The following is a 27,941-nucleotide window of genomic DNA, read 5'->3' as shown; positions in this document are numbered from 1 at the left end:
AAGTACACAAAGTAGTACTTCTTTGCTAAGTGTAAGTGCTATCTGCAGTTTAGCTTCATTTTTATGTTCATCTCTTGTTAAGCAAACATTCCCTGCAGATTTAAAAACAGAAACTCTGTTTCAAAACCTAGTGAGCTACCTTGCTGCCCTTTGCCTACTGCCTAGTGACAGATTTGGAACACTCAACATAGGCAGTACCAGATATAGTGGACTCGCAATTGATTTCAAGAGATTGATGGTTGCATTTTTCTAGTCTAACAGCATTATGCTTTAATATGTATAATCTACAGAGAAAAACACTGTATAAATATACACATCAGTAGTTCAGTGTTTTTTTTTTTTGTTTTGTTTTTTGAAAGACAATTTTATTCAACAAGGTTGCATTAAAGTGCAGTAAAGATTTTTACATTGCTACAAAACAAATATATTTTGATATAAAAAGTGTTGGTGAAAGTTACTTTTAAAAATAATGCATTACAGTATTGCATGACCCTTAGTTACGTTTTATGCAAAGTAATCTCATCTGGGCTAGACTGGGCTTGCTTATTTGTTTTTTAAGTAGATGATCGTTTCATATGTCGACTGATCTAATAAGACTATAGAGTGATCTAGAAGTGTTTCTAATTTTTGTGTGTTATATGCATCAGACATTCAGCCAATGGTCAGTGGTTGTGCATCTGAGGCTGAAACTACCTCACTCCCAAATTCTCTCAACACCGGACAGAAGAGTTATCAGTGAGTAAATTGGAAAACAAAGTAACTTGTGTCACTTTGACGAAGTAACTCAGATATGTCATTGTAAATTTACAAATAATGCATTACTTTACTAGTTACTTGAAAAAAGTAACACTGCGTGTAAATACTTTCATTTTATCAAAGAATCTAGTAAATTATGCTAATGTTAAGCAGCACAACCGTTTTTATAATTGATAATAATAAGAAATGTTTCTTACATCATATTAGAATGATTTCTGGAGGATCATGTAAAGTAATCATGTAAAGTTTTCCATCACAGGAATAAATTACATATTTAAACATATTAAAAAAGAACATTTAAATTTTATATCTTAATAATATTTCACAGTTTTACCGTTTTACTGCATAGGAGACTTCTTTCAAAAACATTAAAGGAGAAGTTCACTTCCAGAACAAAAATTGACAGATAATTTACTCACCCCTTGTCATCCAAGATGTTCATGTCTTTCTTTCTTCAGCCGTAAAGAAATTATGTTCTTTGAGGGAAACATTTCAGGATTTTTCTTCATATAATGGACTGATATGGTGCCCCGATTTTGAACTTTCAAAAGGTAGTTTAAATGCAGCTTCAAACGATCCCAAATGCAGTTGTAAATGATCCTGGCCGAGGAAGAAGGGTCTTATCTAGCGAAACGATTGGTTATTTTCATAAAAATAATACAATTTAAATACTTTTTAATGTCAAACGTTCATCTTGTCTCACTCTGCCTGTTTTTTTCCGGTTCATGACGGTTAGAGTATGTCGAAAAAATCCCATCTCATGTTCTCCCTCAACTTCAAAATCGCCCTATATTTAAATTGTATTTTTTTTAATGAAAATAACTGATCGTTTTGCTAGATAAGACCCTTCTTCCTCAGCTGGGATCATTTACATCCGCATTTGGGATCGTTTGAAGCCTTGTTTAAACTGCATTTTGGATGTTCAAGATAGGGGCACCATAGCAGTCCATTATATGGAGAAAAAAAATCCTGAAATGTTGAAACTCAAAAAACATAATTTCTTTACGGCTGAAGAAAAAAGACAAGGGGGTGAGTACATTATCTGTCAATTTTTGTTCTGGAAGTGGACTTTCTAAGACATTACCTCTATTCTATTAATATGACTAAACTATTTTTTAGCTTTCAGCATACAGTAATTACTTTGCCGACCTTTTAAAACATTTCAGAGCAGGCTTATGATACCTTAAAATGCTGCTTTTGTAGGCCACTCACTAGTTTTTTGAAAAGAGCAAAAATATGCCGTACTGCCAAAAATGCTCAGCATCTTAGAATATCTAAGCATCAGCATCTAGAGCTCACCTGTTGAATAGAGAGCTCTGATAACACCCCTCAGGGCTGTAGTTGTGTTTCTAATCTCGTTTGACCTTTCTAGAGGTGAGTGACAGGTAACAACTGCAACTGATTCTTGTTTTGTGAAATGTGCATAACAGATCGGATGCAATGGAACTGTTAGATTTTCACTCCCGTAAGGCCATTATTGCACCCCCCCCCCACACCCCTCTTTTTACCCCTCTTTTCTTTCTTTCACTTCCTGCTCGTTCGCCATCCCTGCCAAGCCCCTCAAATGGATGTACTCCATTATCAAAATTCAATTTTTGCCTCCATCGCTGTGGTCCTCTCGTAGCAGCGCGGGCCGTACAACCAATCCTCCTCTCTGCCTGTCTCATCAGCATCTGCTGCAGGAGGGCAAATAGTCTTAATTGTGTTTGGTGAGAAGCGACCACCGCATGACTAATGAGCCCTACAACCCCGCAGAGAAGCAGTGCTGCAGCAAGCACCCCAGCATCTCCAACCCTCTGATGACTTTCCACCACAGGGACTGCAGGGTCTGGGTCATGCTGGTGGGTCAGGCGTTCTGTTCTTGGGTAACTGGCTCTCTCTGTACTTAGGGTCTGATGAGCAAATGCAATTATAGAATGGAGGCCAAATTGACCCCCTGTACTTTATGATGGTTAAGAGGAAATGGAATGAGACCGTGTAGGTGTGTTTGTTAGTGTTTTTGGGTCTGTCTTGTCTGGGATATCGGTTACCACATCCACGTTCTGCAAATTTTTTTCACAATTTCGGAACTCTTTCTAAACTTTTGTATATTATATTATTATATTTTTTATTTTATTTTATTTTAAGCTTTAGTTAATGATTCCCAATTTAAACAAGAATGTGATTTAGATCCAGAAGTTAGCCATAAACCAAGAAAGGCAAATTAAATGCCTTCAAAGTGTTAAAACTAATCTAATCATTATAAATAACTATCATGCAAATTTCTGTTTATTTATTTGAATGTCAGTACAATTTTTTGCTTGTAACTACTATGAAAGCAGTATTCAGTGAAGAGCTAAAACAGTGCTTGTATATAGAAAAATTATGTTTAATATTTTAACGCTGTGGTTTACATTTCTATTACACCTGTCTCGTTAAATTAATAATAAAAATGCATGACTGATGCTAAGCCTGAAAAGTCACAACTTGTTATGAAATGGACTTGATAATATGACACATTTTGTCGCTTCTTGCTTCCAGCACAGTAATATGTAGCAAGCTGCCAAAAGACATAGAGGGTTAGAACAAAGTACAAAAAAGAAATATGCATCAAAACACTTTTCTTCAATCCATCCTAATTGGCAGTGTGACATCTAGAATAAACAAAGAGCTAAGTAAAACCATTGTAGCCCAAATGACTAAATTATCTACAGTTCTACAGTTCTCCTTTGTCATAAGCATAAGGTGGAAGTCCTGAAATAAAGATATATTTCTGAAAAAAAAGGTGAAGGTGAAAGTGTGAATCACACCTTAAATGTCAAATGTTTAAATGTAACAATTTAATATTTTTATTTCAGTACTTATCATGTGATTATATTTAATTAACTAAATAACTGCTGCTTTTTTATTGACTTTGCTGTTTACTTCGCACATTGATAGTTTAAAAACATGACAGACAATAATGCAAAATTTATTACTCTCTGTTTATATCATAGTGTCTCATCTGAGAGTAATAACGGCATAAACAATCTTTGCATCAGCTGGGAAAATAAGGGATGTGAGTTATATTACAGTATGCCCTTCTTCATTATTGTTATTATTATAATTAAATGATTGCTGTTATAATTTTGTTGCAGCTGCATTTTTTGACTGGGAACGTCACTGTTGATAGTTAGCAGAACTCATTCCGCATGTTTTTCAGCACTCTCTGTGATCATTTGTTCAAGGGTATTTATCCAATCCTATTGAAAATAATGGTCCACTCACGTTAATTTAATACGAGGCGCTACGGTAAATGACAAAATGAAATATTCGTATTTAAACACTTCATAGGGCAGACGTTTGTCTCCCTCCTCTCAGGCTGTCTAACATAAATACCTCTTGTTTGCGTTTGAATGGGATTTGACCTTCAACCCTACACTTTATTTTAAAACGGACAAAGCGGGGCAATTAGCTGAGCGCAGCCCCGTCTTTCCCAGTGTCCTCAAGCGTCCTGCCTCGGCTGAAGTTCCATTAATTGCCTTCCTTTCTCATTCAGTTGTGTTGGCCCAATTGCAGAACAAACATGTTTACAATCTGGACCCATTGCACAATTCACAAATTTAAGCTCTTGGTTGCCCAAGATTTTGCCTCTGGATGAAACCGCGAACGAGGACCCGCGTCCCAGTTTTCATTTGTATAGCATCGCACAGAGGGTATTATTTACCTCTGGTCTGGCTGGAAACTCGAGGGACGGTCTGCCCATATGAGCTCGCAGCTTATAGACAGAGTTGTCCATCTGTTTAGACAGGAGGGATGGAAATGATGCGTTTTACAAGGCAAACTTAAAAGGGGTGTCCTCCGTTCTCTTTATTTATGTAACTGAATTGCAGAATTGTAACTCTTTTTCAGTCCAGTGAGAAATGTAAACATTTTTCTCCAGCAATATTATACCATGTCGAACTTCAAAGCACACTGACCAGATTTCCAGGAAGTGATACCAGACTTCATCCCAACGTCGAGGAAGTGGAGGTGTCACAACGTTCATAACACACACACATACACGCACACACCTCAATGATAGGATGCTGCTTCCCTCACAACGAGATGACCAGATGGTATCTTTAGTGTTGCCGGGTGGAGAGGGGAAATTGTGTAATTCTCTCTCTGTGGTTTTTCAACATTTGTTGTTTATTTCAGCTTGAGAAATACTGCAAAAAATGTTGTGTTAGCTCAAAAAACAGTTGCACCCAGACGTTTCGAGGTTGTTAATTGAGCGGGCCACCCAGGGCTTCCACTTCTGTTTAGTCTGTCAGAAGGAGTTTACTTCTCCGGCCTAAACAGCCACCAAGTTGCAAACGAAAACCTCTTTGTGCCTTTTCGGGCTTTGCGGGAACTGACATTTTGTGTTGACAGAAGCCAGAAAATAGTTGTGCTTGTGTGGGAGGGAGAGATTAAAATCTCCTAGTGTGCGACCTGTGTCTTTTAAAATCGTATTGTTGTTTTACTTCTAATTGTATTATCCTATTTCACTTTTATACTTTTGAGAAATTCCTTTCTTTTCTACCAGGAGCCCGCTTGGTTTCGAACCGCATGTTTTTGTATCATTTATCCAGATATGCGCAATACTAGCGGTAGATCTGTGACCTCTAATTTTATGCGGATTAAGGCAAGTAATTAAGTGCTATAATTGTGCAGTCTTGTTCGTTTAAACACTTGTTATTGTAATAATTGGCACTGGAGTCCCTCCAAAGCCCAGGGTTTCTGTCGGAATGACACGCAGCGGGGGCACAGGATGGAGTTTTACAGTGATTCATCTACAGAGACCTTGTCAGCTGTACAGCTTTGGTACACGCACACTTCTAAACAAGGCACAGAGAGAGTGAAAGAGTCAGGATCTATTAAGAAACTCAAACACACGAGAATTACGGTCGGTAGAGGAGAGGACAGGGCAAGGAACAATTTTAAAAGAAGTGGGAGGTAGGGCCTCTGAGTAAGGATGGCATGAATACAGTGGAGAATAGGACTTTGCTGACAGCGTTTATGTAATTTAATCTGACCATCTGGGGGAAAATCAAACTAATTTGAAGAGCTCGGGAGGGAGAGGGAGGCAGCCTCTAATCTGCTCTCACAGCCACATTGATATTCAGGAATGCACAAGTGCCACTGAAACACCGAGCCTATAACAGCTAGACGCTCTCAACACTAAAAGCCCAGTTGGGAAAACACAAAAGATGCAAGCTGTGTTACAACAACGTTAAGGAAGAAAAAAAAAGTTTTTGTCTTGTTTTTTTTTTTTTTTTTCTTTAAGTATAGCTGAGAGGCTTCCTATATGTGATACATTTCCATCACTTCCATCCTTGTTTTTTCTGCCTTTCCTTATAGTATTGCGATTTATTACAACAATAGATTTGTACCTTATAAAATCAAAATGATGTTCTGAATGTGAAATATCTTGGGAAACTATGTCTGTATTGTTATGCCAGTGTCTTCACCATACGGAAGCATTTTAGATATTCACACAGTCGAAAACTGACTTTGTCAATGGCAAAAATGCAGTGATTTCATTAAAAAGTGCCATAATGAAGTTAAAGAGAAGCTATGAGTGAATTAGTTAATTAATTATAAACTGGATATAAAAGCCATTATGAAATCACTCTTAATGAACACACGTTTTATATTAATGGTCCAAAATTATTTGTTGCTTGGAAACTGCAAACACTTTATAGTTATGTCCATGAATTATATTACTTAAAATATTCAGTTTTTTATTAATAATATATCATATTAAATTTTATAAACATATTAAACTTTTATACTACTTTACCTTAATGAGAACCTTTTTTGTAACATGGTGTTTAAGGCTTAGCTGACTGTCTCAAAACAAACATCTGTGGCTGGATGCATTAAATACTTAAAATACTCTTACAAAAGTTGGTGTTCCAGAACAAAAATTTACAGATAATGTACTCACCCTCTTGTCATACAAGATGTTCATGTCTTTCTTTCTTCAGTCGTAAAGAAATTGTGTTCTTTGAGAAAAACATTCCAGGATTTCTCGCCATACAATGGTCTTCTATGGTGCCCCAGAGTTTTAACTTCCTAAATGCAGTTTAAATGCAGCTTCAAAGGACTCTAAATATTTAGTATTTGTATACTTTTTAACGTCATACACTCATCTTGTCTAGCTCTGCGTGAAATCTGTGAATACCAGTTCATGACAGTTAGGGTATGTCAAAAAACTTCCATTACATTTTCTCCTCCAACTTCAAAATTGTCCTACATCACTGTTTTACCTTTGTTTTGTTAAGGGTGTTTGACCCTCTTCATATGTTCACTTTTAAACACTGGGTTGGTACTTCTGCAGCGATGTAGGACAATTTTGAAGTTGGAGGGGAAAATGAGATGGGAGTTTTTCGACATACGCTAACTGTCATGAACTGGAATACACAAAGTTCACACAGAGCTAGACAAGACGAGTGTTCAAGGTTAAAAAGTACATAAACTGTACATAGTAACAGATCGTTTTATTAGATCTGCATTTTGGAAGTTCAAACTCACTATAGAAGTCAATTATATAAAGAGAAATCCTGAAATGTTTTCCTCAAAAAACATAATTTCTTTACGACTGAAAAAAGAAAGACATGAACATCTTGGATGACAAGGGGGTGAGTGCATTCTTCTGGAAGTGAACTACTCCTATAACTGCTAACTGATAGCTTTCTCCAACTATTATAACCTCCTTGGACAGTACGTGCATATCGTGGGTGAAGACACTTACACTGACATGGCTGTCCTATGGTGTGCGTGGGTGCCCTTGCCTTTCGGCAATAGTGTGGGCGAAGCCTAATGGGAGCAGCACACGGTGGCTGACATGACAAACGGCAGGGGGCTTTCCATAACCAGGCTTGCCGTTGACGCTGAGGGCCCCATCGGCCCCTAAATGCCTTGTTACTCCTGCGGCTTTCTGTCTAAATGCTGAGGATTAATTAGCCGCACCAAAAATAGAGACACCAAATGCAATTTTTGAAAAAAGAAAAGAGGACGGAGGAAAAAAAAAAAAAAGTAGGGAGTAGGGAGAGGATGCTTTGCTGTGCACTCAAGACTTATGAGGGGGAAATGGTATCGCTTGGGGCAACGAGGGCACGGTGCTGCATGATACAAATATGAATGAATAAAAGTGAATGATAGTGCTGATAGTTTATTGCCAAATTTATCATGATAATTGTAAGATCTATATGAGTGATGTTTTTTGCTGCCGTCCTCGGGTCTGTGGGCGGTTTTGGAATACGTGTTTAAACCATTTCTTCTCTATCTATCTGTCTATTTGAAATTATGCAGCATCTTCACTTTGACTTTCCATTGTAATATTCAGTCTCTGACAGTTTGTTCGGAGAGTTGAGTGAAGTCTATTACTCGTCCAGCTTCACTAACTCCTTTGCCCCTTTACCGTACCCTCTGTCCATACACATATACCCCCTACCAGCAAGTCAAATGCCCATGCAGCCCTTCACCGCCACAACCCATTACAGCACAATCATACGATCACAGACACAGCAATTTGAGCTAGCAGCATGTAGTGGAGCTGCTCTCCTCAAGTGCTTTGTGCCTTTGCAGGCCTATTGATTTTCATATCATATGGATGGGTTCATATCATCTGTGGTGAGGAGCTTCAGATATATTAGAGGTCAATGACACGGCTCATCTTTGAAGTCTCTGACCTGTGTTTGCAACGCGCCGTATTTTGATAGTCCTCCCGTTAGATCCCAAAATGGCTTCTTTTATCGTTCCTAACTCTGACGGGACGGGGAATGAGATGTCCCGAAGCACATTTCTTAACCGCGTTAGGTGTAGCGGTTCCCCTGAGTCACACTGAGTGGGAACGAAAGCTCGTAGTAAACGGTCAACGCTGTTCTCAGCTCTGAAGCGGGTGAGAGTTTTCAAGAGGGTGTTTTATAATGAGAGCCGGAGAGCGTATACATGTTTAATGTTGGCCTCTCTTCCCGTATTCTCCTCTCTGATAATGCTTTCCCTTGCGCTAAAGAGCGACATTGAGAGGCGCCCACTTCAGCGTTGTTTCAGCCCTCTGGAATGTTCTATAGAGGAGGAAGACTCCATTTAGTGGCTGGAGCAGCAGCCACAGTGAGAACCTTTCAGCACGGAGAGGGAAAGGGGAGAGGCTCTTGGAGTGGTTAGTCTGCTGCCTGCTTTGCTGGAACACGCTGCATTGTCCTCCAGAGACCTTTCTTCCTCCCTCACTTTGTCCCTGTGTTCTCGAGAGTCGGGAGGGAGGAGTTTGGAGTGGTGCAGCGGACTCGCCCTGCCCTCTCAGCAATGCGCCGAGGCCCCCCGTGAACCGATACGGAATCGGGGGCTTCTCGTTGACGAGCTCCGATTGTTACGAGGTTGCTCGGTCTCCAGGTCCGCTTGAGATTTTTCTTTAAAGTGGGCTGCTCGCTCCCCTCAAATACCCCCTGCCCCCCCCTTCGCATCTTCCCCCGGTGGTCCTTGGGAAGCCAGGTGTCTGGGATTGTCTCCAGTGTTTTACCTCAGCTAGCTAACAAGCTCCCCCTGGCCCTGGAGGAAGGCCCGCTTTCCCTGCTGCCCATTCCCATAATGCTGTTTCATTATGGTCCCCACTGGAGCATACACAGCCATTCACAGAGCAAACTTCTGATGGCTTAACGACCGGTGCGGAAATGTTTTCTCCGAAAGATACTTTTTCAAGTGCCTTAATTTGAGTTTACATTCAATGCCGTTTCCTTTGGGAAACTTGCCAGCGGTCCTGCTGAAACTTTTTTCTGCCCTTAGCGTTCAATTGTATGAGACCAGCACTTTAAGCAATTATAACTTATCAAGAGAGATTTTTCTTTGTTATTACGGTTCATGCTGTTTGCTGTTTTTTCACGCGCAGGAAATATCGAAGCCTGACAATGCCGAGATCCATTAAAAGCGATACAGCAGGGAAATTGCACACATCGCACGATTCGAGGGCCCTAATGGTGGCAGTTATAGCTCAAATATCAATCAGTTTCTGTTTACTGAAATGGATGATTCTCTTAGCGCAAGTGACTATCCATCGCCCCATTATCCTTAATGAGCAGCTGCCAGTAGACACTTTCCCCATTTGTGATTTCTTCCTCAAGAACCCCTCTTCGTCAGCCAGCAGGACACTCCCATTTTGGAACACGCATCCACTAGAATTAATTAGCCCCTAATGGTTTCTGTCATTTAATGCAAATGAGTTTTACAATTATCGTTTTGTTATCGCTCACGGAGTACGCCGCTGTTCGCCTTTGCCCTCTCTGTGACACCGTCGCTCCATTACCACGTTCGACGCTCATTCCTCTGGGCCGCACTATTGCGACGACTCCAGTCGCGCATCTTCCCCTGTGTCAAGCGGAGCGAGCCGGCCCCCTTTTATCTGCCCCGTCCATCGCGACGCCGTTCTGCTTTTTTATTTGTACCCCCATGCTTCAGCTCCATTAAGGGCTCCGCGCTCGCGAAATTGACTTTCTGTTGTTTCTCTCACCGTCCCCTGTTGTTACTATCACCGAATGTGTCTGCTGTGTCCCGAAAATGCGTTTTGCACCCTGTCTGTTGACCATTCAGTGTCTGTTATTCAATCTTCAACAGAAGGTTTGGAGGAGGGATCCCAGCTGCTCGATGGCAGCACCCCTGCAGTAAACTATCAGATCCGTGCGAGGTCAAGCTCACAAAGCGCTCACCTCTGCCATCGGTTTCCCTCTCTACACTGCTGATGACTCTATGTGGAGGCAAATGATTCCTCGGGCTCATGCTGTTCGACTCCGCTCTCCCCTCCTACCTGTCATACCACTTATACATCCACCTCCAACAGGCATAAGTAAAAATAATAAATAAATAAACAACAAGTTTTGACCTTCGGTGAAGTCAAGCTTCAAATTTAAGGTGTGTAGTTTTCTTTTTTGTGCCATTTCTACAGAGAGATTGCACTTTATGTCTGCGACCCTGAAGTTTAGCTTCTGAATGTTTAAGGTGAGGTGGGTTAATATTTTCAGTATGATGTGGGGGCGAATCAGAGCTCCGTGTGACACTCCAGTCTCCCCCAACCAGAAGTCAGGGATGCTGCACAGACTGCAGTACCAGTTGTCACTTGTTGTCACTTGGAACATGACATACGGATGCTCAGGACCTGACGGCATATGTGACGCTGGCCTGCCAAAAGCATGCTGGCACTTTTAGGGCCCCCTTTTTTTTTTTTTTTTTTACACCATTAGTCACATTTTCCTCTTGGCTTGGTTTAGGCAGTCTCCTCACTCCCTTCTCTGCTTTTTCTTGTTCTTCCACATATACATCAAAAACATGAGTGTGTTCAACCAGTATATGTGTATGATTATATATAAAGTACCTTGTATTTTATTCCTTTTAGTTCACTTCCACATTAAACCAACATTATATTTCATTGTAGCCTTAGTTCCATATACAGGATTCTCTAAATGCTCTCTGCTAAAATACAAATTCTGCATTGTTATAATAGGACAACATAATTTGGTATTTTAGGAATTAATATTAGCAATTTTTAAGTTTTAGCTTAACATCTTATGGTTTTACATAAAGCAGAGAGTGTGTTAATGTACATGTGATAAATATAAAATATACAGTGTTGGGCATGTAACTTTAAAAAAGTAATTAGTTATAGTTACTAGTTACTTCTCAAAAATGGTAACTGAGTTCATCAAGGTAACTGAGTTCATCAATTTTGACACCATTCAAAAAGTAACTAATTACCAGGGAAAGTAAATATTGTGTTACTTAAAAAAAAAATATGTCAAATAACTTGGATGTCCCCAATATTAAAATATGTTAAATTAAATGGACACTAAATAGCATCAGTTATTATTATAAAACATTGTACACTAATCTACACTATTTTAAGGTTGCTGTGGGACAGTGAGAGAGACACCTGTCAAAGATCGCAATTGGCTAGTAGATTTTTCTTTGCATGTGTTTGCGACAAAGCGAAGTCATGTGCCTTCACACTAGAGATTACAGTTTGTCAAATACAGGTATGCTATGCATCCATTTAGATGAACTGAAAAATAACATAATAATATTATAATACATTGTAGTAACGCCACAATTTATTGTCAGTAACGTCGTTGTAACGGGGGAAATACAATATACATATATGACAATATACCGGGAAACTAGATGATATAAAATAAACCCTGAGTTGCTGTTCTCCTAATTTGTGCTTACATTAAGTCCATTTGCAGTTACAATTTTTGATGTCTCAACAGTTTTATTAGTTTGTTTATTCGAAATTAATTGGAAAATCATGGAAAAGAAATTTGTCTGTTAACACTGTATATGTTGTTATAGGGGCTGCAGAAGTTCACATTAGATTATATTGCTTACACAACCTCCTTTAATCAACAGACTGATTCATTTTAGTAGTTCATTCTGTGCAGCCTCTTTGATTTAGTCTTTCAGTGATCGGACCCATTTGAATACGTCTTCCATCTCTGCTCATGTTGACCTTTGTTGAATTTATCGGTAAGCACTCAAACTAGCTTGCAGCAGACTTGTATTAATGCTCTGTTTGTTTAGTATCGCAGCATTCTTAGAATGTTCTTCAGCTTGAGCAGTGGTTACATCATCATAGAACTTAATTAATGTCATAATGCACTTGCTTGGCCCGGTTGTGTTGGCCATGTGTAATATGATATAAAGACGTAATTGGTCTCTGCTGTTTTTAGTATTGCTGCGTTTCCCTTTACCCCCTTTGGATGGCGGTTGACAGATTGGTCATTACCTCTCAGAGGGCCCGAATTAGCGCCATGTTTAACGGCACTAACACAATTGAATCCTTTAATGATACCCCAGAGTGCAATGTTCTAGTGTAATGATACTGGACATGCTTTTTTTCCCTTATACTCTGTCCCTCTTTCTCTCTCTCTGTCCTAGTCTAATGCATTGTTGTCCCAGATAGTATCTCACATTTTGATGATGGGCTGCATTAGCTGCTTAAACACATCTGACTTGTCCATAACACACTGTCTGTTCCTGTTCCACTTGAAATAATTGACCAAACACTCAAAGGGAAGTGCAAGTATCAATATTAATTAGTGCTGTCAGTCAATTAAAATATTTAATTGTGATTGATCTCCTAATTTTTTTCTAATAATGTTAAAACATTAACATTCATTTACCTTCAATAAAACCAAATAATATGAGTAATCATGGAAGCAATTTGAGTGGATGTCACTCATAGTAGAATAAATGTATACATCTAGACAAGAGGTACTTTTATGCAACAGTGCCGTTCTCACTAAAACAAACCAGTTCTAGATTTCTCGACGCATGAAAAATGCAAACAATCGAAAATAATTCAATAGACGTAATCTTGCATCTAAATACGTTTTAAGCTGCCATGACTTGCATATTAGTCTTCTGCTGGTGCTTGCATAAAGTTTTCTATTTAAGTGAAAGTTAACAAGTTTGGAAAATACTTACAAATGTGTACAAATGATTATTGATAAATGTCTTGTCTGGGTTAGATTTATAGATAAATAATTTATCAATAAATAAGCTTTCAGTTTTTCTAAATAATACAAAGCAAAATTGGGAAAAAAATGTTAACATTAATTAAATGCATCTAAATAAATTATGTTTCTGCATATAAATATATAAATAAAGGCATAAAACATGCATGGATTAATGCATAAACTAATATTGTGAATAACTATATTACTAAAAACTAAATTATTATATTGACACTAACTAAATGTGTTCTTTAGACTAAGGTGAAATCGTTTTTTCCTTGGTATTTGAATTGAATAAATGCATTTACGTTAATAGTATATCCACATATAAATATATAAATAAAGCTGTACAGCATATTTATTTAATTGCATGAATGAGTGCATATACTGTTATTATTATGATACAAAATTAATACATTATATGAAACGTGTAACTTTTTCTTTCTTTTGACTTTTGAAAGCTAAGGTATTGAAATCCAAGTTGAAAGAACAGCATGGTTTCACAAATGTGAGATGGCCTTCCTTCATTTGAGTCAAGCTCATGTCTTCACTATAGAGTACAACGATCGTAACGTGACCCGTGCAATTGGCAAACAATATCATATGAAACGCTCGCTTACTTCACTCAATAAATAAATAAATCACCGTGTATCGCAATACTCCGTGTAAGGCAACACATAAAGAATCGTGATGTTTTGTTACTCAAGTATTGTGATAATGTTGCACCACAGAATCCTTGCCGATTACAAGCCATTAAACAACGAGAGAAATAGAGCTCACGCGCCGGGTTGTTTGTATAGATTCCGAAGGAGCGGGAAAGTGCATGAGATGTGATTTCGCCCCAAAATCTGTTATGATTAGCTGGGATCAACAAACTATCTGCCTGTCTCTCTGGACCTCTTCCTCTACATTGAAGTGCTTCAGGGCAAGCATTTATGCACTTAATGTTAGCTATCCCAAAAACACATCCATACCACCAGCAGCCCTGAAATGTTCCTTTTTTGTGTTTGGCCATGTCTGAGGCATAAACATCTCTTATTTATATGATTGGAGCCAGGCTTATGTTTCCCAGTCTGGAGGTTTTGAGCTGGATGTGAATAAACCTGAGCTAAACCGCAACGGCTGGGCTGGGTAAGGTAACTCCTGTCCCCTGCCGGGAGTGGCCGGGGCGGCGAGGCTTCTGATGTCCGGCCTAATTGGTTAAGCATTCAGTACAAGCCCGCGTCGCCGTGATCGGATTTCGGCACGGGCACCGATCCTCTCCTGATCAGCTCCACATGGTCTTCTTGTCTTGACAGCGCCACGGCAATCTTCCCATCTGCTTTTCGTTTTCCATCCTTCCGTATCACCGCTATCTTTTTCATGGGGACATTCTTATATTTTTAGCCCCCTGAATGATTAAATGAAATGTTATATGCTGTCAATAGACTGCAACACAGCAGGATAGAAAGTGGTTAGTGCATATGTTTGAAAATTGAATCCTTTCATTTTTATGAGTTGTTTTTTCCCACCTCCGCAAAATTTTCCAGTTTCCCAGGTTACACCAGCCTCCTGCACTGTGCAGGGCACATCAGAAGGGGAGAAAAGCCTTTGTCTGAGGTTGAGCTGGCCGAGTCAACAGCTAATTTCCCTCGACGGCAGGTACACGCCAGCCCAAGCTCTCTTACTTTTTTATTTCATAATACATGTATTGATTTTGCTGTGAACGCCCCCATCACAGGGCGAGTCATGTAGTCTCTACACGTTTGCTTGTTTGATCAGGTCGAGGGAGGTAATGCATACAGTAGCATCTGTACCAAGGTGTTCTACAATGCCTGAAGAAAGCTTGTCTGTTAGCATTCCCATTCATCTCAATTGCAATCGCTCAGCTGGTCTGAGACCCAATGAAAGTAAACTGTCTAAAATCATCCATTTTTGCTTATGGGCACTCAATTCTGGGACCCTCTTTTAAGTTACTTCATTAAGTGCGGATAGCCCGCCTTTTTGGCAGAGGCTATTTACACTACCACCTTGTGATAGGGTTAGACAACATTATTTATTATTATTTATTTCTCTTTATATTGTAATAATGAGTATGACTATTGATATAGAAAACAATATAAAATGTTTTTGTTTAATAGACAAACAAGTCTAGCTCAAGTTATGCAAAAACTCCCGTTATAATCACTGAAGCTATGAAAATAATCTTTTGTTTACTGTACATCGTATTTGCACTGTGTTGTTTACTATTAACTGTACGTAAAAGCAGTCTAATGCAGTGTACGTGAATCTAAATGTAAATCCGCAAATTGATGCTTTCAATCATTTTCACATTTCATTTTAATCGCAATAGCCATAATTTGTTGTTTAATTGTGCAGGGGCATTTTTTGCCCCTTTGTCTTGAATTTATGGGCCATATTTGTTCATTTTAGTGGCATTTTTGCCACAAGCCCTCATTAACTTAATTAAGCTGGTAGGTAGTAACGTGCATAACAATTGCTTGACTTTAAATCCGCCTTTTAGCCAAGCTTGTTCTTCTCCATTTTCACATCACATATCACATCGGAAGGGCATTTATTTTCAATAAAAATTAAGGAAATTATCGAAAAGTGGAAAATAATGTGCCTCATCAGAACAGATGAATGTACATATGGTACGTTTTATGTGACGTTGGTTTTGTGCGTGTCATGAGTGCCACAGTATTTGGTGTTTTAAAATAACGTACCATCTGCACTACACCTAAACCTACCTGTTGGTATGAACAAAAGCGAATGTAAAAAAAACAAAAAAAAACAATCGCAAGCATGCTGTTTTAACTTCTTTCTCGATCTCTCATCTTTCAGCTCTTTCATTAAGTGTAATGTTTTTCACAGGATTTGTACCCAAGGATTCCGCATCCCAGGTACAATTTTGTGCCGGCTGAGCTACCGAGCAAGCTTGTTACGTCTAGAAAGTGAAACATATGGAGCTGTAATCATAACTGTGTACGAAAACGATTACAAGTGCTTGCTGTTTTACCACCTCTAGTGTTTATTTCTGTTGGAAACTGCAGTGATATGTATTTATTGGTACGTATTTCCTGTCTTGTGAAAAAGTTCCCACAGGTACGTTTTCGTAATGAGTTCAGGTAGAAAATAACACTCTCTCAGCCATTGTATTACAAACACAGCAACCTTAATTAGTTTTCTGTAATTTATTGGCAAGGCAATATAACCTCAAGTATATTGTTATAAATTTACGATGATAATAACTATGGAAACAGTCTGTGAAATGGATCCATAACATGCCCAGACCTAAGCAAATATTCCCAATAAAAAACAACATTTATGTGCCAGGTGGTGTAGTTATGGCATCCACCAGCAGGGGCTAACAAGGCCATGCTTACCAAACTTTGACCCCTTGATCTATGTGTTTTTTTTTTTTGTTTGTTTTTTTGAAGGAATTGGAAAGTGTGATATAGACTGCGTGTTTTGCTTAGTAAAGATAAATAAATAAGGAAGACAAAAATAGGTAGAAAAAAAGGGTTCGTATTTACAGAAAATGTAATAAAATGTTAAGTTAATGAAATGATAAAAACACACTTACAATCTGCATTTTCATATGCTTTTCTTTGCGTGTAGAGGGAGAGTAGTATAACAATTGTGATTTTGTGCCAACCCTGTAGTTTAATTCTAACAGAGAAATTTTGCCTTTTTAAGGAGGTTTTTGATGTTCTCTGTGGTGCAGGTCTCTGATAGACTTTTTCAATAATGCCTAACTACAACAGCAAGCAGCTCCATAGTGAATACTGCAGATAAAGCCAGTAAAGGTTATCCATCCATCACCACACACATATTGATAGAGCTGCACAGTGGGGCTGAATGCTGTTGTGTGGAGGACCACAGGGCCTGAGGAAGACCCACTGCGGTTAGCTCTTACTGTACTGTATTCTCCAGGAACGCTTTGATATACTGATATCCCACTACGGCTGGTGCTTAGACACACGGTCCCTGGAGTAGACGCCATTATGCACGACCACATGTCGCAGCGTTGGGTTTTAACCAAACAATAAAGCTTGTCTTTTACCTTAAGATGTCACACACCGAGATTTTCACTCGCTTAATGTAGCTACGGGCACTTGACGGCAAACACCAAATTCAATAGAGTGACTTTCGTCTCAAGAGCAGAGTTACTGTTTGTTTTCATTGTTGATTACTCGCTTCAACAACCCCACATGCTTTTGACACATTCATGTTTTCAGACTGAGGTCATAGGAAGGCTGAATTTAATGCAGAGTTACCATGCACATATTTTTTTTTGAGACCCACTGGCAATTTTTCCACACACTTGTAAACCCAACTTCCTTTTTGGATAATATCTCACAACCGCTTTTTTGATTTACAGAGGTACCAATGTACCTCTGCATGCCAACAAAAAAGAAAGTGGCTCTCCAGTATTCATTGACATATTCCTCATTCATACAAGTGCGCTTGATATCTAAAATGAAAAATAAAGGGTAATTGAAACAACCATTCGTCAGCGCACCTGCATGTTGTTTTATGTTTGCACATTTCCATTGATTGATATTATTAACACACACATTACACATGGTTATTTTCATATGGTAACATGATTTTACATTTCTTATTTTTTTACGTATGTATTTCTATACTTCTTATTTAGTTACTGTGAAGCAATCTTTTGTTTTTAGTTGATAGCAGTATGTAGCTCAGAGTCGTTCTATTTTATATGGATATACTGTCGGCATTGAGATGACTGTCAAGTGCTACTTGTCAAAGTAGACACTTCACACTTCAGTAAAGCCCAAGTATCCTTTACACCATCTGAAGACTGGTGTTGCCATTCACACAATCCATGTCTTACCTGTTTGTGTGTGCTTGTTTCTGCATGCACGCACTTGTGTTTTTAGCTGTTATAGCAGCATATCGGCATCTTGCTCTGACAAATCTTTTTAAGCTCTTGGCCCAGATGTCGTAAAGCTCTGCCAAACTGTAGAAATCCTGCATATCTTTGTTTGATTAGTTGCATTGCTGCTTATCTCCATGAACTATCTTCATAACATGAGAAATCACCACAAAAGCAGCAACCTATGCCAGACAAATGACATAATTTAAAGCAGTAGTTCATCCTATCAGTGAATCATCCTGATTCAAAAATATGTATGTGAATATATTGTTTTTCTATGCAACACCAAAAAAAATTTTAAATAAGCCATTCAGGTGTTAAATGATATGTGAATGTTATTTACCGCATAACATGCTGTGATCATGTTTGTCAGGCCCCAGAAATGATAAATTAATAAATAACACTAGAAAATTATCATAAAAGTAAACTTGTGCATATTTATTCTCAATCCTTGTGCTATTTGTGTTTTTTTAGGGGTTCAAGCGTGTAGCGCTGAAACCCTATTGTAATTGTTAGAATGGTCACGAATCAGTGATCTCCACGTAGAATTGATGCATGCCGTGCATACCAAACTGTAAGTCGTAGAGACTTGAAACTTGGAGGGATGGTAGTACTCACACCGCCTACAACGTGACCAAGGCTCGCCCTAATCGGCCTGACAGGGGCAATACAGCAAACAAAAGTACGAAATTGCTCTTAACCCCTAAACCATCAGTTGCAGGCTCAAGTGTCTTATGTCGTTGGAATCCTTGGCTCACGCCGGACAAAACACATGCTTTAGATTCAATAGCGATGGCAAATTTTGGGGTATTTTGCATTTTTTGAAAAACCGACTTTTGTGAACTAGTCCTAGGTTTTGTGCCCGATCGGAACCAAACCAGTGCAGAAAGATTCTTTGGAGAGTGAATATCAATAATTACCAAAAAAAGTTGAACTTTCGACTCACTGTCGCAAAGGGGCGCCAGAATGTTCGAAAGGGGCAGGACCATTCTAAAACAGAATTAGATATCTCCACCAAATTCACAACACTTGTGTAAGAGCTCAATCTAAGATTACAGAGGGAAAAAAATTGCAGAGCTTGGCCGCTTGGCCACTTGGTGGCGCTATAAGAGAGAAAAAACATAAAAAAATGGCTATAACTGTGCAACCATTTGTCCTATCAACGTTAAAATCAGTGTGCATGGTCTTGGTCTGAAGATCCTTGGTCTACAAGGACATTTGCATGTCTTAAAAAACATGGGCGCCAAGTTTGAGCACCTGTTGGACAAGGTTAACGGAGGCCGATCAGACTGTCAATCAGATAGTTTGTTAAATGATTGAGGAGATGTAAAAAACCTACTTTTTGCGAACTAGTTCTAGGTTTTTGTCTGGAAAAAAACACTACAGTACAATTCTCTGAGCTCTCTAGGCTAATAATTATCAATAAAAAGAAAAGAAAAGAAATTTACCCTTTGGAAAGCTATAACGGTGTCGTTTAGAAAAGGGGCCTGTCTGAATTTACCACAAATCCTATAAAGCCTGAAACTTCACAAAACCTGCTGAGCACATGCGACAGTTGATTCTAAAAAGCATGCAAAGTTTTAAGGGGATTGGACCACAGCTGGTGCTATAACAGTCATAAAAGTTAAAAAAAACATCATATTTCTATGGTAAATTACCTGAGTTTGCCAAAAATTTAGGTGGGTACAGCTTTGCTAAATAATTTGTCTTTTTTCTTATATTCTTAAATGCCTTAAGCATTTGAACCTTGCAGCTGTATATTTATATACATGTATATATTTTGTGTGTTTGTATCTGTGTGTGTGTTTGAGAAACAGACCTAATATTCCCCTCCAGCTTATAACTACGCCCATCAGAGATTTTATCAAATAGACATAAATAATATTTAAAAGAATTTTAAAAGAATTAGAATGCTTAAATAATTAAATTTCATTTAAATGTAGTTCATCAGTTAATGTAGGAATTAATAGAACTTGTGATTTAGAATAGAAGGCCTACAGTTTGTTATGGCTTGTTTTTACCTAAACCTTTGGTGAAACATCAAAACGTTTACATTTCTTTTTCTTTCTTTCTTTCTTGGCACTGGTTAGGCTGCATATTTGTTTGACTCCATCTTCCCTGTTTGCTTGTCATTCGCCTGGATTCATCACTTCTCAAAAGGTATGAACTTTCGCAGTAACACAAAATGTATACTCTGTAAGTGGCTATTTATTTGTAAAATGATAGATTTGAAAAATATAAAACAAAAGTATTAGCAGTTGTCTGTGTAACACAGCTATTGTTTGGCTTCAAACAATACAGAACGTACGTTGCTTGAGTTGCAGTATGTTATATACTGTATTTATTTCATTTTATTTCACATTTTTAGAATGGCTTTTTTTCCACAGAACAGAAGAATGAAGTAGTATGCGTTTGGCACAACTTAAAGATTAGTAAATAATGACTATTTTTTTTAGGTTTTTCTAGTTGAAAAGTTTGAGTCATTGTGATTCAAGAGCAGGAGAATCACGCAGTGTTTCCCTTGTCTGTGTCTGCTTACATTCTCTTCAGTTTACAGCCAGGAGTTTAACAATCATCAACAATGTTCTGCTGCACTTCAAACACATGCTCACAATATACTCCCACACGATTCTGGTTTTCTAGATCCATGAGGGAGTATCTGTGACCTAGCTGAAAGCGACCCATCCCAGCACTCCAACATGTGTCGGCGCTCTTTCTTCCAAGTGCTAGAGGATTTATCCGCCTGAGATTTAGAGGTCTTAAAAAATGTTAAACGGGTCATTCTAAGCTTAAATAAAAGCTGCTAAGAATACGTGTATGCCGCTGTCAGTCTTCGGTTCTACAACATTCTGGCACTAATATAGTGAAATCTATTTTGTGACACCCCAGAAGTGTTGTCCCATTTATCCAGTAAGTGTGTTGGAGAGCCACTGGCTTTTGAGGTTGCTCGGCACGGAGTGGTTTTGGTTGTAACTTGTGGTTTAGTCAATGCACAGTAATCTTGGTGTTTAACTGGACAGGTACAGATGGATAAATCAACTGGACATTTATAGCTTAGTTTCCAGAACCAGAAGGCTACGGCCAAACGCGTGCGTTCCATCAGTGGCTTTAGCTGTAAGTGATGATGGCATTACGCTTCTTGTTATCTTGTAAAAAAGAGCCCTTCAGGGCTGATTCTACATCAGATTGACTCCGATTAGGAATGATTGTGAGATTAGCGTACTGGTCGGTGCAGCAAACCCTAGATCAGCCATTTGGTTGTTCCGTCTCTTAATGAAGAATCTGTTTCTTCTCAGTGCCGTATTGTGCAGTCGTTTGAGTCAAGCACTTTGTTCTGATGATTCAATTTAGTCATCCGTAGAGCAGAAATCACACAGGACCACTAAGCGGCAGTCACGGGAAGTTCTTCAGAGAATAATTGTACCCTTCAAGCTTCAAACTTATTGATTGTTTCTTGTCCTGTGAAAATAACTCAAAGGTGGAACGGGAGTGTTAAATTTGCCAAAGTTTCTCGTCATCACAAGCGGCCTGGCTCGGATCCGAGCAGGATGTGCAGCCGCTTCAAATCAACCTAGAACGACGTGCGCTGATGAGCAATTAGAAACCGGTTTACATCGTTGCAATCATCAGCCATTATCATAATCAACTTCAGAGTGAAGAGAGCCCTTTACCAACACCACCCTGTCCCACAAAAGAGCACTCGCTCTCACAACGAGAAGAGATTTGCCTATGCGTGTGCAGGAGAGAACACCAAAAATAGTTGTAGTTTGGTCCGAGTCTCGTCCACCCTTCTCCTGTAACACCTTCGCAAATGCCCTGTGAGCCACCCACATCGCTGACAGCACAGTAAATGAAAACAGCGTTTTGCTCTACTGTACTGCATTATTTACTATCTCCTATGGGTCGTCCTGTTTAAAGCGTGATGCGGTTGAATTGTGTATGACACTGAGGCGACGAGACACGCTCTACTCAACCTCCTGCTCTGGGGTCAAGTTCCCATTTTGGAGCATCAGTCACGCTTGCCTCATCCTGGTGGCCATATTGGAGTTACATCAGTCTCAATGGCCTCTCGTTTCGACGTAATGGCTGCTCCATGGGAAATTAAAGCTTAATTAAACATGCATGGCAACGAGACACCATTGTGCTACAATATTTGACTGCCTGTGACCTGACAGATTCATTATCTGCAAGAGTTTCTCATTTTTATGACACGCTCCTCTGTGGACGCACGGCCTCTGATAAGATCTTGGTCTGTCTGCTTAATGGTCCAGACAACATGCTGCCTGCCTGCAACAAGAATATGCATTCACTGTTTATCTCATTTACAGTTTGCACAATGGAGAGCGGGTTTAATTGAGTTTGAGTGGTTTGATGTGGACTGGGAGATATAAGTGTGTGTATGAGAAAGAAAGAGAGAACTTCTGAGAAATGCTCCGTATTGTTGTGTTTGACCTTAGTTGGCAGTTAGCCACGTTGTGGCAGTTTTGGCTTGGAGAAACATGAGTCTTGTATATCCAAACACCCAAACATATGATCTTGCCCTTTGATACTCGCATACAAAAGGTCACACTGTAATGCTACTGTTGTTGCATATACATGCAAATATATGCAAATATATAACGGCTCGCTTATTCTTACTAATCTTTCTAAACTTATGCTCACCAAGGCTGCATTTATTTTATGTTTAACACAGCAGCCGTTACTCCAGTCATCAGTGTAAGATTCTTACTATAGTCAAGACATTTTCTCTGTGAAGGACATCTAAAATTACACTGATGAAAATTATTTTATTAGTAGTAAATACTAGATTAAAACAAATGTAATGTCTACATTAAATAATTTAGTTCAGACAAGAATTAAAGAAAGTGAATTATATTAGTATTCAATTAAATCTTGTAAGAATTAAAATTTCAGCTTATAAGTATATTTTACTTTAAATTGTTTGATATGCTTACAAATATTCTTTAAGTAAATATCAGTAGTTATGGTTCATTTTTCCCATCAGTAATTAAAAAGGTTACATTTTTCACTGTTTTCGAGTTTTATTTACACTGTTTTATGGTTGCTTTTGTTGTTAGGTTTAGTAACTTACTGTTTTGTGACATCTGGAGTTCATTTTCTACTCAAAATGACCCGTTACTTAAACACTATCCACTGATTGTTACCGTCATTGTGTATGGTGTACCAAGTATTGAGGTTTCTGTGTTTGTTTGGGTAATAATTATATTGAGTGGACACATTATCTTAAAAGCATAACAAGCTGTCTACTTGCTTGCTGACGTGTTTGTAAGTGAACCTTTTTTCCAGTGTTACATTGAGTACATTTTATAAACCGTGACTGAGTGAAATGTACTTGAGGTTTGCAGATTTAACTTAAAATAATTAAGTAGAAATTACTCATTAAACTCTAACTGGCCATGTTAAATTTTCTTATTTCATTTGCTGATTTTACCAACTTAGTTAAGTAGATTTTACTTAATTCAGCACTTAAATTTTACTTAATTTATGTGTGCAAAAACTTAAGTAAATCTTACTTAAAAATTTTTTCAGTGTAGGCTTTAAATGGATAGTTCACCCAAAAATTAAAATTCTGTCATTAATTACTCACCCTTATGTCGTTTCAAACCCGTAAGACCACAACTTAATTTTTTTGATTTTTGATGAAGTCCAAGAGTCTTGTAACCCTTCATAGATAGCAACGCAACTGAAATGCTCCCAAGCCTGTGTTTATTCAACAATATCACGACACTGCTGCTGAAGCAGGAGCTAGCGTTCTGACGTAGATCATCCGTCTCTCTTAGTTCATCATCTGTATATTCTAGTTCAAATAAGTAAGGTTGGGCAAAAACTTGCAAGTCATTCTCTCTGTCGAAATTTTCACACCGGCTCCTGCGTTAGCAGCATCACACGCATGTGTCATAGTACTTTCGTGAATGGTGGTGGAGATGTTATTTTTTTGTTTTCTTTTCAAACAAAAAATATTCTCATAGCTTCATAACATTACAGTCGAACCACTGATGTGTCATGGACTATTTTAATGATGTCCTTATTACATTTCAAGGCTTGAACGTGTCAGTTGTGTTGCTGTCTATGCAGAGTCAGAAAGCTCTCAGATTTCATGAAAAATATCTTAATTTGTGTTCAGAAGATGGAAGAAGGTCTTACGGGTTTGGAACGACATGAGGGTGAGTAAATGAAAGAATTTTCATTTTTGTGTGAACAAACCCTTTAATAATTCTTGTGCCTCGATATGACCCTCTAGAGGATTTTTATTGAAATTGAAATGTACTGCATGTACTGCAAAAACCACACAGTTCAAAGTTTTGTTCATGTCTGTAGTCGAGATCACGCAGGGTGAGTAACGTGTCAAAGTTTCATATTTACGGTTACAGATTTGTTAAAATCCTTGAACTTAAGTATTAGACAGTTCGACTAATACTTTAAAGGTCTGTTTTAAATAAAGGTAATCATCTTAATAAACTCCTGTCCTCTGATCAGATAATAACATGCGTAAAGACTTAAATACATTGACAGCCTACAGCACAGAATACAGTATTGAAAAGGATTTGGATGTTCGCTGGGCAAAGGCCGTTAGTGTTGTCATTGGGATTATCTTAATACTCAATAAACCAACAACAGGAAGATTAGCGTGACTGACACACCGCATATGTTTATAATGAGGGGATTTGCACCTTGGCTATTGTTTGCTTGTCAGGAGAGCAATTAAACACCACAGGCCCAGAGACACTACGACGGCCTGTCTCTGCAGACGGAGCCAAGTGTATTTTCCCGACTCAGGTTTAGCACAGTCTGCGTCCAACAGGGGGCCTCCTTCATGATGACATTTATCCTAGTCAGGGTGGAGAACAGCATTTGTTAGCAAATACAAGACCCCTTCATGCACTCAGCACCGTTATTATTATTATTATTACTACTTTGAATGTGCAAATTTCGAAAAGTACTTTGAAGGATGTAGAGTGTCGTGTTTACTAATTGCTGTGTGTCAATATGCCATTAACTCAGTGTCGGTGCCAAAGAGCTGTTTGGATAAACTTAAATGGAATCATCTACTCACTAATCAAGAGTGGCTGTTTGGTGTTAAATGCCGGTTTGAAAATGAGTCGCTAACTGTGAGTAGCATTTTTCACTCTGAGGGGCACTGTTCCCACTCATAGACGTGACAGTTCCCACTGCTTTGCACTGTACATGTCTGTCATTCTATTGTTGTGCAGCAGTCTGATAGTGAGTTTCAAGTGGATCACGCGGTGAAGAGAATTTTTTCGATGTGCATCAAATGGAAGTGCCTTTCATAAACACTCAACAGGTGCTGTAGATTGTGTTTAATACATAGAGATGCACAAATGCAAAATCGAGATAAAAGCAAGGTGTTCACAAAAGCTATCTCACTCGACAGGCAGCAAACGGCCTGGTACTTCAGGCCTCAGATTTACTAAGGGTTCTCACAGTCACGGATAAGTATCATGTACCCACAGGCGAAAATGGCTTAGTGGCTGAACCAGACATTTACATTTCCTAGAACTTCAAACCTCAGCATCTCCAAGAACCAAAACCTAATAAGGAGTATAAATGAATGATCAAGTCAAGTCTTAATCTTTTATTAGTAGTCCAAGTTAAGTCTCAAATAATTTTCTGTAATTTGTGGTTTGGTTTTATGTACCTCTTCTAGGACAATTTGTGTTTTTATTAAAGATTTTTAGAGGGTTTCTTGTTTATTGGTATTATGAACCCTCTTCTAGGACTATTTATTTATTTATTTATTTACTTTAAAGATATTTCTAGGGATTTTCTTGTTTACTGGTATTAAGCCTCTTCTAGGATATTTTATTTTATTTATTCATTCATTCATTAATTCATTCATTTTTTTAAAGATATTAAAGTAAAGTAAAAGTAAAAAATACCACATATTTACCACCTATTTACAGTGGCATGCGGACGTTTGTGAACCCCTTGCAGAATCTATGAAAATGTGAATAATTTTAACAAAATAAGAGAGATAATACAAAATGCATGTTATTTTTTATTTAGTACTGTCCTGGGTAAGATATTTTGCATAAACAATGTTTACATATAGGCCACAAGACAAAAAAAAATAGCTGAAATTATTTAAATAACCAATTCAAAAGAGCCACAATGCATTAAGAGCCAGGGGCTGAAAACGTTTTGAAACATCTTCATCTTGTTCAAAAGTTTTCAGCCCTGGCTCTTAATGCATTGTGTTTCCTTCTGGAGCATCATTGAATGTTTGAACCTTTTTTTAATAGTTGTGTTTGAGTCCCTCAGTTGTCCTCAGTGTGAAAAAAATGGATCTCAAAATCACAAAGTCACTGCTGGAAAGGGTTCAAATATGCAAAAGATGCTGGAAAACTGAAGAATCTGCAGAACCTGGAGAATTTTTCTGAAGAACAATGCTCAGTTTAACTGTTCAGAACAAACAAGGGGTTCATTAACAACCATCACAAAACAAAACAAAACAAAACAAAACAAAAAACATCATCCAGGTAACCACACACAGTAGTAAGAACCAAGGGTTCCCAAACTTTTGAAGGGGGTTATTTTAATGATTTCAGCCTTTTTTTTGTCTTGTGGACTATATGTAAATATCTTTTATGTAAAATATCTCACTCAGGACAGTACTAAATAAAAATAACATGCATTTTGTATGATCTCTCTTATTTTGTTAAAATTATTCACATTTACACAGATTCTGCAAGGGGTTCCCAAACTTTTGCATGCCTCTGTACCTTTAGTAGTTTATTCATAATCCACTTAATAAAAAAAAACCCTCACAGAACAACTTTTAGGCATTTCTTTTTGTAAATGCCACTTAATATGAAATGTCCCTTCATTCTCTCAATTGTAAATGAATGGATAACCATGCTAACTGGGATTTGTTTTCATGCAACATTCAGAAAAAGCTTCTCCTTGAAGACTTCAATGAATGCGTTCATAAGCACTGTATGTCTGTGCACTTGTAACAGCGTTTTATCTGAAACACTGTTTTACCTTAATGTTTCTTAATAGTAAAAGCTCAGGCAGTGTGCGCTTTGAAACTATCGAAAGTATGTTAGAGCTGCTTTTCCCCTGTATCCTAAGGGAAGGAATGCTCTTTTAAAGACGATGGAATCCTTACAGACTCCCCTTGCTCTCTCCCTGTAGAGCAGAGGCCTCTAGAGTGGGATGACTTCATTAAACGGGCACTAGAGGACTGGGTTAATCCCGTTGCCTCCGGAGACAGATTGCACCTGGTTACCCTTCAGCATTCGAGGGAATGTATGCTAACCATAGCTAACATTTCCCCCCTTATGCACACACACACGTAGGCCTATGTACACACAGTTCGACATAGTCAGCGGAGTCGGTTTGCAAAGAAGGATCAGATTATTTCCTGTTTCCATCCGACATGTTGTCAATTACGGCCCGGCGCCCAGCCTAACAGGACACTTTAGCGTTACCAGCAAATGACCTTACACTGTTCAAACAATTAGCCCAAAGAAAACATTGTCCTCATTGATTTATCGGCCGTCCTAACGGAGAATTCTCCAAGTGGGGAGAGAGGAATGTCTCTCTGTTCGTGCCGCCATCATCTGGAAGCCTTTCCGCATCGGGTTCACCAGAGAGCCACGGCGGTGACAGGTCTATTTAGCACAGAACTCACCAACAACCGGCAACTAGCGTTTACTAAGGGATGTGTGCTTACAATAAACAGGGCTGTGATTCTTTTATGATAGTGATTTCTATCTTGGAATCTGAGAGAGAGAGAGAACAACAGTTCACTGGCAGTGAATAAAAGCCTA

At 38.5% G+C, this 27,941-nt stretch overlaps 1 protein-coding gene across 14 annotated transcripts in view; it reads left to right on the top strand.

Moving 5' to 3' along the window:
• Positions 1-27,941, top strand: part of LOC127152700 (teneurin-3) — a 589,677-nt gene that overhangs the window by 288,564 nt on the left and 273,172 nt on the right. For 13 of the 14 annotated variants that reach the window (XM_051093627.1, XM_051093924.1, XM_051094361.1 and 10 more), the window contains one exon: positions 20,217-20,286. The exons of the other annotated variant lie outside the window; for it this stretch is intronic. The gene's annotated coding sequence lies outside the window, so the exon portion shown is untranslated. The remainder of the gene's footprint in view (positions 1-20,216; positions 20,287-27,941) is intronic. 14 annotated transcript variants of the gene reach the window in all.

This window comes from Labeo rohita, chromosome 1 (assembly GCF_022985175.1).
Source record: "Labeo rohita strain BAU-BD-2019 chromosome 1, IGBB_LRoh.1.0, whole genome shotgun sequence".
In the NCBI taxonomy this organism is placed as follows: Eukaryota; Metazoa; Chordata; class Actinopteri; order Cypriniformes; family Cyprinidae; genus Labeo; species Labeo rohita.
The sequence above is the reverse complement of the archived record's forward strand: the minus strand, read 5'-3'. Positions and strand labels throughout refer to the sequence as shown.